This window comes from Dunckerocampus dactyliophorus, chromosome 18, assembly GCF_027744805.1.
Source record: "Dunckerocampus dactyliophorus isolate RoL2022-P2 chromosome 18, RoL_Ddac_1.1, whole genome shotgun sequence".
In the NCBI taxonomy this organism is placed as follows: Eukaryota; Metazoa; Chordata; class Actinopteri; order Syngnathiformes; family Syngnathidae; genus Dunckerocampus; species Dunckerocampus dactyliophorus.
This window is the reverse complement of record NC_072836.1, coordinates 11,847,917-11,859,360: the sequence shown is the minus strand read 5'-3', so window position 1 is coordinate 11,859,360 and position 11,444 is coordinate 11,847,917. Positions and strand designations below refer to the sequence as shown.

The 11,444-nt window shown below is 39.2% G+C and overlaps 1 long non-coding RNA gene across 1 annotated transcript in view; it reads right to left on the bottom strand.

Annotated features, from left to right (window-relative positions):
- Positions 1-284: 284 nt before the first annotated feature.
- The window catches only part of LOC129171296 (uncharacterized), a 32,795-nt gene continuing 21,635 nt past the window's right edge, over positions 285-11,444 (bottom strand). The window contains exon 3 of the long non-coding RNA XR_008566766.1: positions 285-359. This is a non-coding gene — a long non-coding RNA (uncharacterized LOC129171296). The remainder of the gene's footprint in view (positions 360-11,444) is intronic.

Sequence of the window (11,444 nt, the reverse complement as noted above, 5' to 3'; positions counted from 1 at the left end):
AGATTCCGTGACCCACTGAAATCGGCTCAGTGACCCACCAGTTGAGAATCACTGCTCCAGCTCCATCAGTGATATTATCGTGGAGAAGCAACAACCTAGTGAATTTATGCCCATAAGGTTTAATGCAGTACTCAACACCAATGGTGCTCACACTAAATACTGGCACTTTGGACATAATTTGGACATGTTCATTGTTCACTGTGAGGTCATTTATGTTGTCATCTTGTGAGTTATTTGCGAACAATTCATCATAGCTCAAACGGCAATGAATAGATCTTGAATACCTCTTGTATAGACATTTTTCCGTGGCTCTGTGAGTGGTAGATGCATCCTTAAATCAGAACAGAATACTCCACGACCTACAAGAACAGGGGGAAAAAGGGAAAAAAAAACATCTCTTAGGTAAACTTTGTCTCACAGGTTTATAAGACAATTGTCTCCTCTCTTAATCTTTTATTCTGCTTTGTCCAAGCGTTTAATCCTAAGCCGATAGGAAAGGGTGAGTATTAATCCAAGTTGACATATATGTGCTGACAGAGTCATCGCAAATCCTCTTCCTAAAAAGGGTGCTACTTAGCGCTGTGTGAAACCAACTTGGCTTTAGCTAACTTCAAATAAAATGTGGCAGACAGAAAATTTAGACCTACAAGATGATGATGATGACAGTTATTTCTCTAAATCGCAAATTTGGGCAGTAACGCTGACACACTTTTGGGCTTGTCAGGTAAAATCAGCAAACTAAAAAACTTATTTCACAGCATCTTGTCCTACAAAAATGAGAGGAAATCATTAGGATTGAGCTTTTAAATGTGGACCCAAGATAATAGATATAGTATACAGTATGGAAATGTGCATTCGATTTCACTGTCTATTATTGTTGTGTTCTAATATGCCCTTCTCCAATACCTAAATGTCTCATCTTATGATGTTTCCAAATGGATGAAATCTGTTACATATGGAAGCGATGTTGTGCCGCCTGGAACTTGCATCAGCACCAGTGTGGTAACTAGAGCTTCCCTAGAGGAGAGGTGCCATCTAACCAGTACACACATTTATGCCTGTAATGCTCATTCTGTGGTTTCACAGCACTATTAGTTCCCCTCGCCCGCCTGCCTGGTACCACTTTGGACTATCCATTAGGCCGAAACCACCCAACCTCCTCACCCTCAAATCTTGGTGGTATGTTGTTGAAATGATTCTATCAGTCCGACCAAAGGAGAAAAAAAACATTTTGTGTCGAACGATACTGAAAAATAAACAGTATGATTAGTTTGTTTGGGCTACTCACTGACCACGTACAGTTTTTTGGGACATATTGTACATTGAGCTCTAAGAATACTTTGCCTTTATAACAAGGTCTAGAATGTCACTCAACCTCAGAAAAAATATAAAGGAAGAAAGGTAAGGAGAAAAGTTATGGAGGATTTTGGATTAGTTTTTTGCCTTCATTAGTTTAGAGCAGCGGTCTCAAACTTGCGGCCTGTGGGCCATTTGTGGCCCACCAAATCGTATCTTGCGGCCCGCAACTGGACATCAAAGAGTAGTGTAACTGCAGCCCGCAACATCCGGGCAAGGTCAGTGTTACTTCCATACTTTCAGGGGCAAGTAAACACCAACACTGAACTAACAGTGGGGTTATCACATGGATGTATTGTGAATTGTATCGTATCGTGAGGTACCACGAGATTCCCAGCCCTACTCCCAATACTTGATGCGGCCCAGCTTCACCCAGACTGTACCTCCAGTGGCCCCCATTGAAATTGAGTTTGAGACCCCTGGTTTTAGAGCCTACTTCCTAGTTCATTTATGTTATCACATTACAAGTAGATTGTGCCATTTTGATTTTAGTGTTTGTGTAATCATTCTGACTAGCTAACCAACAAACCATCTAAAAATAACAATAAATACAAAACCTTGGTGGAGACAATACTAGGGATGAGCGAGTACACCACTATTGGTATCTGTATCTGTTCACCCATCTAAATGATCTGTATCCATATCTGTACTCTGAGTGTGTGGGGCATAAACCGGAAGTGGGTGTGGTTTAACCGGAAATGGGTGTGGCTTAAATTGGTACCTTTATTGTAAGTCTGAAATTGACATGGATTGATCAAAAGTTGTCATATGTATTGTTTATTGTTCAGCTATATGTGTACTGTGTATGTGTGTAAGTGATCTGTAAGACTTTATTATTTCATTATTTTTTTATGATTTGTGTAAAGTTGGTAATTCATGGAAACATCCAGTGATGGCAAACAGGGAAATAATCTGTTCATTGTATTTTTCTCAAAAGCACCGCGTTCAGTACCACGAATAAAGTTTTCCAACTAACTTTTTTATATCACCACCCTAAGCAGACAAAAAAAAAAAGACACCGCAACGTCATCGTTGCAAAAGTCAACGCAACACAAGCCGTTTACAGCTCTGTCTTGTCAAATGCACCGAACACTCCTCTCTCTGGCTGTAGGGAGTCTAGGGAGGGGCAGTTGCTGTGTGTGACTGGCCAATCACAGAGTATGAAGAGTGAATACATAAGTAGTCACCCAATGAGGATTTTCCTTCATCACAATTAGTGATGATAACGACAGGCTGTGCTCGTTTCATGCCTTATACTCTGCAAAAATGCATTGTCCGTAACGGATACTCATTTTATACAAGTATCCGGCTCATCCCTAGACATTACTCAGTTTTGACAATAACATAAAGCAATTATTAGAATTAATTGAATACAAATACTGTAATAATAATTAATTAATATAATAACAATAATTTGAATTTGTAATATTGACCTCGCTCGGCGTACCAAATGTTGTGGCCATGAAGGCATAAACCGTAAAATCATCAGACTGTACAGCCTGTGATCTCGCACATCTTAGAAATGAGCAGAGATTTTACGGTCCTTATCCTGCTTTCTCCCTAATGAGGTGTGTAGAGCCCACTATTCTCTATGGACGAATGTCACCTTCATAATCCAAGATTTGGACTCAGAGAAGTGGAGGGGAATGCAGGACCCTGAGTGAGATTAGAGGCCGGATTGTCTGTGGTGTGGTCTGTCGTCTGTCTGCCCCCCAAAAAGGCAGAGCAAGCTGGAAGATCCTTTTGGCCTTTACTTTAGCTGCTAATCTGTAGTGTGTGGTCCTGTCTGAGCTGTGTACAGCTGGCCCAGAAGCAGACAGTTCTATCTATGTGAGCATAATGAGTGGCATAGATAAGGGTATTTTTAAAAGTGTTGCTGTGGGACATACAAGCCGAGGATGAAATGCTGCTTTACTAAGAGATTTTAGAATAGGATGAAGATGACGACTTTTGGGTAAAGAAGGAACATTATGATAAATAACACAACCCTCCAAAATACAAACACATCAAAGAAAACACTCAAAGATAATTTACAGTCTTTCAGGGATTCAATCTGATTTTGCAATTAATTGCTTGGTTAAACTGGCACTCCTGGGAGTGAGCAGAAAAGGCAAAAAGGAGCAGGAAATTTCCCAAGACGGCCTTTCTAACCAGATTCTGTTTATCTCCCATCCGTATAAACAGGCGTTGCTTATCTCCAGTATTTCTGACGTCTGGCGCTTATTTCCAATGTGCTTTAACCTTAATCCGCGCGTCTGGGCCTAGCCGATGCACACGCTACTTCATGTCACCGTTTGTCTTTTATTCCTGTTTTGTTGTTACTTCTTTGTGAGTTCATCCGGTTGAGTTTCACTACTCACAGTAGGTGGTCACTCCGGATATACTCTGTGTAACCTCACAATGTGCTTTGCAATTAAAACTAAATAATACAAATATATTTGTTGTACACAATATGCAATAAATTGGGCACGGATGGTTGTTTCACACAGTACTTGTTGTCACTGTGTATGTTACAAATGTACTTTCCAAACTTGTTAAAATTTTTACGTTAATACTGTGTTAGGGTTAGGGTTATCGTACTGATAGACTAATCGGATACTTCATTAGGTACAAGTGTACAATGTCTACAAGTGTACGATATAATGAGATCAATAACAGAGTAGTATTAAAAAGTCTGACTGTATTGTAGGTGTTTCTAATATGTTGTGGCAATATGGAATGGAGTGGAGTTTTATTGAAGAAGCAGTAATGGTAATACATGGTAATTCATTTCCGCAGAGTTCCCACCTGTTAATTTTGGCAAAAGACACAAAAAACTTCATAATGAGTGTTTTGTTTTCCAGGTGGAATTAAGTGATAATGGAGGTAAATGACACAGTGCAACTCATTTTCCCTTTGGCAGCACCACGACAGCTGCTTGTGTTTGCATCAAATAACTTATGCTCTTCTAGTCGGGTAAAATTGCTGTTAAATCACTTTTAGATTTCAATAACTTGAATCTGCAACACGGCTGCTATCTTTCCTTCCTGTTTCCTTGTAGCAGAGTTCTCAAGCCATTGCTGATGTGAAAGAGTTTTGTCCTTCATGTCCCTCCCCTTGCTGTCCTTTGTTCCAAAGCAGCCAACTTCAAGGGCCTGATTCGTCTTGGGCTCGATTGAGTTTGAATTCCTTGTGTTGCCATGGCACCAGCAGGGTGCTGTCACTTAGCGAAGATGACGAGCTTGAATTTTCTTTTTTTTGTCGACACCATATCTGCTATTTTCAGAGTTGTTGCACCAACACCAAACAGACAGCAAGGCGAAACATGTCAGCCGATGTGAGTGACGTGATGCTGATGGTGCATTTGCATCTGGAGTCTAGCAAGGAGCATCAGGGCCAGGCTGAATAGAAAAAAATAGTAAAATTGCTGGAATTTTTTTTTTACAAAAATAAAGCCACGTTATGAGAATAAATCTGTGGAGAATAAAGTCATAAAGTGAGAAAAAAGTGTTAATGTTATGAGATAAAGCCAAATTGTTGCAATAATAAATTCAGAAAGTGCACTGATAGCTCATGATTGGCTCCTGCCAAAGAAAGAGCTACCGCTTCCTCACTGACTTGCGATTGGCACAGTATTTAAACAATCAGCAATAATTCAGCAAAGGAGATGTCACGATATTACAATTTAGCCATAAGATGGTTCAAAGTTTAAGAAAAAAGTCACAGCTTATACACCGGAATTTAAATCATTACATAATGTGGCTCTACAAGCACGATATCAAAAACGTTTGGCACAAACTCCAATACGAGGAATGTGTAAAGCTGCGCACTGAAACAGCCCCGGCTGCACAACTCCACAAAATTTCTGCCACAACACAAAGCTCACTGCTTGCTTCTTTTTCCTGTTGTGTTACTCCTGAAAGGAAACGTGCAAAGTGGTGTGCTATTACTAGCGCGGTGTCCTCGCACATTGCTAAAGAAATGATCCCTGCTGCAACAGTGGAAAAAACAGCTTTAAAAGCCTGCTGAAAACAATGGACTTGCGATGTCCGAATTATTTTGCACAAGAAGCTCTACCACAAATGTTCAAGGAAGTCAGACAGTTGTTAAGCCTGATGCAGTTGACAGGTTTGTGTTCCTGGCACAAAATAAGACATGCTTATGTATTTTAAAAATGTTTACCTAAAAAATACTACTGTTCAATTTAAAGTATTTTTGAGTTGTACTCCTTCAAATTTTGTTAATTTGTGCTTTTATCAGCTGAAGATTATTGCATAGCAAAAGGTTTGTTGTCGACAGAACATTATATTTTACTTTTTCTATATTTACTTCAATAAGAAAATGGCCTACTTTAATATGACTTTTTAAATTTGCATCTTACATGAAGCTTTAAAATTTCAAAAATATAAGTACAGTGGTGTGAAAAAGTGTGTGCCCCCTTCCTGATTTTAATTTTTTTTTACATGTTTGTCACACTTAAATGATTCAGATCATCAATCCATCCATCCGTCTTCTATGCTGCTTATCCTCACTAGGGTCGTGGGTATGCGGGAGCCTATCCCAGCTGACTTTGGGCAAGAGGCGGGGTCGCCAGCCAATCGCAGGGCACAAAGTTTCATTTAAAAACTGCAGTTTGTGTTCAGTTGTGTTGTCATTGACTAATATTTAAATTTGTTTGATGATGTGAAACATTTAAGTGTAACAAACATGCAAAAAATAAGAAATCAGGAAGGGGGCAAACAATTGGGTTTTTGTTTATTGTATTTCTGCAATGAGTGATGTCCCACAGATGGCCCCTGTGCCACTCTTTGGACACCCATGCCAGTAAGGCAAAACATGGTGCAGCAAGGCAACAAAGGATTGTGTCCAAAGTATATTTTGGCTCTTCTTGGTCAGGGGATGGGTTGCATTGTGGAGGTTTTTTTCGCAGAGATGGCACTCGTCTGCTCGGCGCATTCTTCACCAAATTAAGGTCCTGGGCTGGCCTGTATGTGAGCCACATTTCCAGCCAACAGTGCATGACCTTACATTAAAACAATGGCTACTGTTTTACAAATGAAGTGTTCTGACTAAAAATTATTCTAATTCAATTCAGATCTTCATAGATATTTATAAAGGAACAAGTAGTAAAAATATAGTAAGAAAAATGAATAAGATTTTAGGTTTAACTGATACATAAACATATTTATATGTGAATAAACAATGGGATAAAGAGCTAAAAGTTGAGACACCTAAGGACCTTTGGCTGGAGGGATGGAAATCTCTTAACTGTACTACCAACTCAGATACCTGGCGAGATTTTTGTTAGAAATGTTTGGTCTGTTTCTTTAATACAACCGTGCCAAAAATCAAAAGTATTTGCTACTTCTTCATTCTATTGGAGGGAGTGTGGATCTGCCCAGGCGGACCATGTCCATATTTTTTGGTCATGCCCAGGTATTGTTGACTTTTGGACGGAGGTAATAAAATGAATATATTCAGTGTTCGGTACTCCATTAGAAATGTTTTTTTAACTATGTTGCTTGGTATACCTCCAGAGGGAATATGTGAAAGGGATGTATACAGTATATTGGAAAAAATGATAGCTATATACAAACTATGGACAATGACGATGTCAGATAAGATGCGAAATGTGCCTCTGACCTGTGACTCTGTGTATATAGCTCTACTTTTTTTTTTCTTTTATCTTTCTTTTTTCTTCCAGTCTGTTTGTCTAAAAATATAAATAAAAAAAAGAATACAAATTTTTGTCTGGAAAATTCGGGCCTTACTCATAATATCACAACTTTATTTTGACAATATTTCAATTTTATTTTCGTAATGCAATTTTTTTTCAGTCCTTGGTAAGATGCTGCAGCCAATCCTACTCTATTAGCACCTGTCCTTTTTGAATGTGTACTATTTCCTTTGTCAGTACCAGTGATAACTCACATGGACTGAAAGCATCCGTGCTGAAATTGTCTTTGCATTGTTGATTTTACCAAATTGACCTCTACCTTTAAGCACTTCAAAGGAATCTATGGAGTCTTCGCTCCTGTTACCGTGCCACCTTCTATTTAGCCTCACGCTAAGTGTAACATTTACATCAGCAGCAGTGTGGTGTGATTGTGGCGTGCCGCTGTGCCACTTTTAGAAGGTGACGTTGCAGAGCCATCAAGGTTGATTTCAATCAAGTACTTCCAATGCAGTTCATCGCTGACTTCCTCTCACCTGCCGAGTTGGGCACTCTTCACGGAAAGATAAAGCTGTCGGGGATGAGAATTTATCATGCTAGTGTCAGTTATCTTCTGAGTTTACAGTGTTTAAAGTCATTACATGACCACCGCTCTCCTTTTTTGCCATCTTCTAGAAACTGTGACTTCAAGACCACCCCCAGCAACATAACCCTGGAACTTTTGCTCCATTAACTCCAAGATTTACCAAACCACAGGAGGCAATAAATCGCTACCAAGCCATCACATATTAGTTGCAAGTTAATACTAAAAAAGTACACCAAAAGGACACCAGATACTAAAAATGGATACTTTTCTTGCATTGACAAAAAAACAAAATTATTCAATGTTTCAAAAACAACGATGATGATGATTTTTCATTTATAATCAATTGGTTTTTTTTTTTTGCCTTGGCCAAGAAATTATACTCAAAATCACTACCTCAGTTACCCTGACAATAGGGTCCTTGTCATGACAGAATATAATCCCTGGTGAGAGTTGCACCTGGTAGAGAGGTGACAATAAACAGGCACTAATATCCAATCCAATCCAATCCACTTTATTTATGTAGCACATTTTAGACACCGTTTCCAAAGTGCTGCAATAAACAATAAAAGCAAAAGTAACAACAGTAAAAGTACAAATTAATACAAGGAAAACCAATAAACCAAAAATCATTATATTTAAAACAACATATAAATAATAAAATAAGTATATCCAAATATAATCAAATAAAATAAATGAATAAAGCAGTTAAAAGTTAAAGTTAAAAGCCACAGTATAGAACTGGGTTTTAAGACGAGACATAAAGCATTCAACTGTGGGGGCGGACCGGTCTCCCCGGTCTTAAAGAGATAGTTAGGATTTTTTGACATGAAGTTGTATGACATCCTCATCAGCAGTGTAGTGCTTCAAAAGTGACTTACCCCCCACTTCGTCCCGTGACGCGAGTTCTGGTTGGATTTCGGTGAGAAGGAACGTAGTTTCGCTTAATGGGTGGGACCACTTACAGTAAGTAAAGAGTTTGGCTTCTCAAAACAATGTTTTCAAAAGAATAATACATTTGCATAACAAAAATTCGGATGAAGTCTGCTGCCACGCAAAACTCTTGCATCGCATCTGAGCGTGTAAACCCTGTGAAATATATACACAATGGATGGGCAGTGATACAATGGGAGAGAAAGTAACGGAAAGCGATTGTGGGGTCTGTTTTTTTTCGATGGGGCATTTTTATGATGCAAATGTATTATTCTTCTAAACACATATTGTTTTGAAAAGCCAAACTCTTTACTTAACTGGCCACACCTACACCAACTAACCAGAACCAGAACTCGTCTCACAGGACGAAGTGGAGGGTAAGTCACTGTTGATGCGCTACACTGCTGATGGAAATGTCATACAACTTCAGGTCAAAAAATCCTGTCCCTTTAAAACTGAAATTTTTTGGGAATTTTTCCCATCGTCCACAATCCTTGTGTGAGACACGAACACGTGTCTTTCTCTTTTCTGCGCGTTCTAAAGATATAAAAACAGCTAAAAAGAGGCAGCTAACAATGCACGTAATGGGACACACCTATTCCGCCTACAAAGCCTCCAACAATGCTCCATTTACATAATGTGACCTGCATATTAACCAAGCTACAGCAACATTGTTATTTTTATTGTTACGCCAAAGAACTACTTTACTGGTGTAGTGACACCTCACCACACTGGCTAGCTACTACCCGGCTAGCGACTAGCTTCATCACACACTCGCAGACAATGCTTTAGGCCACTACTGAAAGGTGACATACATATTGGAGTTGCCGTCACTGCAGCTGTATTTTTGTTTTTGAGTTTGAAAATGTTAAAGCTCGTTTCTATATTGCTATATGAAATCAATGCTCCCAGAAAGGAAGTTCCGGTAATGCTTAATGTGACCAAAATACAGCAAAATACTGTAAATATTACATGTTATCATGAATGTGCCTGTTATTACATGGTTACAGCATGAATATAAAATGATAAAACGTTGTTGGAGGTTTTTGGAGGTATTTTAATAGCGAGCATTTTAGGCGGAATAAAAATAAATGTAAGAAGATTGGCTCACAATTGTGCAAATATGCCACACAACATGCAGATATTTGACCTTTGGCTTTACCTAGTGTGGCCATCTGGTGTCAGACCTTATTTTAAAACCAATAAATGTCTTGCTTTCATTAAGGAAATTAACCCTTAAAGTTTGAAGCTGCAAAATTACTGGTTGAAAATGAAGATGCATTGATTTTTTCAATAAATAAAGTAACAGCATATAATGTGAGTTTTACCTTTAAACCCTTGGACATTTTGATCTTGTTTTTACATTCAGAAATATATTTTTTAACATACAAACTCAAATAATTTTTTTGTTTGGTAAAGTGTATTCGGTCAGAAAGACCTTAAACGCCACCAGCCTCCTAATAATGCAGGAGTAACAATGGGGGACGGGGTTGAGATGCAGCTTTGGAACTCACGTAGTCATTGCTGCACACACAGACAGACACACACACACACTTTCTAGTTCACGTCACTCCACATTTCCAGTAGCGGGACATTATCCTTGCTAGGTCCACTTATTAACTGTGCACAGTTAAACAATTCACATCTCCTTTGTGGCCATTGGCCACAGCAGTGATCACAGCAGTGATCCGTGGCTCGGGGCCTTGTGACGTGCTCTATATCAGGCGAGACAGCGCAGGCTAATTCAATTATTTCTCTACTGATACAATAGTCTGAGAAAAGGCTGCTTGTGGTTATTTGGTCTAATTTCTTTTAAGAATTCGGAAACTGCAAACTACATGACGAAAGACCTTAAAGGGATAGTTCAGATTTTTTGACATGAAGTTGTATGACATCCCATTATAGTCCAATAACAGCGATGTACCCCCCACTTGGTCTCCTAAATTCAGTTCTGCTCAGATTACTGTGATGAAGAACGTAGTTCCACTTAGTTGCTGGGGACACTTAAGTAAAGAGTTTAGCTTCTCAAAACGATATGCGTTCAAAAGATTAATACTTTTGCATCACAAAAATGCCTTCTCAAACCTCACAAAACGTTCGGCGTCATATCTGTCCCCCGCCGTATCCCTGCGCACTGTCGCCTGTGTGTTCATGTAAATGTGACGAAGACACTTGCATCTTCTTTCGCTGTAGAACACATACGTAAATAAGATGGCCGCGGTGCTCCATCGCAGAAGTAGATGCGAGCATCTTTGTCACATACGCATGAACGAACAGGAGACAGTGCGCAGGAATACAGCGGGGGACAGATATAACACTAAGCGTTTTGTGGTCTGTTTTTTTTGAGAAGGCACTTTTGTGACGCAAATGTATTTATCTTTTGAACGTATGTTGTTTTGAGAAGCCAAACTCTTAACTTAATTGTCCCCAGCAACTAAGTGGAACTACGTTCTTCATCACGGAATTCTGACCAGAACTGGACTTAGGAGACCAAGTGGCAGGTAAGTCGCTGTTATTGGACTACAATGCTGATGGGGATGTCATACAAATTCATGTTAAAAAATCCGAACTACCCCTTTGAGCAGCTTTTAAACATTACACAGCCCTGCAAACTTTTAAATATTGCTCATGGTGAGCTTCCTCCCAGAGTTCAGTGACACTTGTCCTCCAAATGATGAACGCCCACACACATACACACACAAACTAATATGGCCTGCATTGCAAAGCCTGTTATGAAGCAATTAATCTTTCCAAAAGCTTCTTAAGATAGGCATTTTCTTAATTTAAATTAAAGGCAGAATAATTACAGCAGGCATGGATCATGCACTGCCTCACCCTCCTTAGCTTTTTCACAAAAACCCATGACCCCAGTGGACATGTCTACTTAGGAAGCAAGAACACGATGACCATGTTGTGGAC